We start from the raw sequence: 1,453 nt of genomic DNA on the forward strand, positions 1-1,453 counted from the left end.
ATAATACTCCTTTGCCAAGCAATGTTGGTGTGACATACTGCCATAAAGCAATCCACCCAAAATTAGTTGCTTTAGGTTCCACTGCCCATTTTAAAAAGGGATGAGACTATCTATATGTCTCACCACAGCTTCCTGTTTCAATAGAAACTATGTTTTTTTACTGACTAATGTCGACAAAGACATCGAAAGATAATTCTTTTGAGATTTTGTGATATCATGTTGCCCATTAGAGGTACAAACATCCCCAAAAATGCTAATTATTGTTATCACATTGGACTAAAACCCACTGAGTTTACTCCACTTCCCCCAAAATAATGTAGTAGGCTATTCAACATCTTTTTGCACTTGTGGTGTTCCCGGTCAAAAATGACCGGCCAAGAAAAAATTGCTTATAAATCTCTACAGTATATTATCTTCAAATGAGGCCTGCGATCAATCAGTTTACAAATAAATACAAAACCTGGCCTAATTGAAAGAAAACAATTTGACAAAAACTTCAACCCAAATGTTGGCGATAATGTAGCATAATGAGAGATATAAGCTATTTTGTGTAGGCCATTTTTGACGGGAAACACCATATGACTTTTTTCCATTTTGTACAAAACAAAAGCATCTCAAAACAAACTTCCTGGTTAAACATTAAAGTGTAATAAACGGTTCAATATTTTCCATATTTTGTTGAATATTGACAAATATATCCACAAATAAGGCTTTTTCACTCAAAAACGAAGGTGCATAAGTTCAGATCAATGAGGCCTCCGATCAGTCAGTTCCAAAAAGAAATACAAAACCGCTCCTAAATGAAAGAAAACAAGTGGACAAAAAGATTTAATCCAATTTTTGATGATAATAATATAGCATGACAAGCGATTTACAAGCAATTTGCGAACATCAAAGGTGTTACAGGTTTTTTGATACCGCATCAGGGTTAAAGCTTAAAGTTACCATGATTTTGTTTTGTTTTTTGTTTTTATGTAATATTGCCGTATTTATTATAAATCATTTATCGATGCACATTATTTTTTATTATTACTTTGCCCTTGTAATCTTCATAATCAAAATAACTTCCTCTCCCTCTTACAGCAACATCTCTTCTCTTCTCTGATGGCGTGAGGGCGGGACAACCTGTCACTCACATGAGATCCACCAATAGCAAACCACAACAATCTAATCAATTCCCCATGATCAAAATCAAGGCTCATGTTCGAGAAGATGTTTCACACAGATAAACGTCACAACAGGGAAGAAAACACTATCACAACCTCCGTATCATGACGACTTTAAAATTGGTCATTTTAGCAATTTCAAGACTTTTATCAATTCTAACAATATTACTAATGGTAATGTTTATAGTGAATTACGCACCGTTTCTAGCATGCTATCATTACACAGAGCCAAGGTATGTACATACTACACGTGTCTCTGAATAAGGGATTGACAAACAGCATAAGCC

The sequence above is a fragment of the Phoxinus phoxinus genome (genome assembly GCF_949152265.1).
Source record: "Phoxinus phoxinus genome assembly, chromosome: 25".
Taxonomy (NCBI): domain Eukaryota; kingdom Metazoa; phylum Chordata; class Actinopteri; order Cypriniformes; family Leuciscidae; genus Phoxinus; species Phoxinus phoxinus.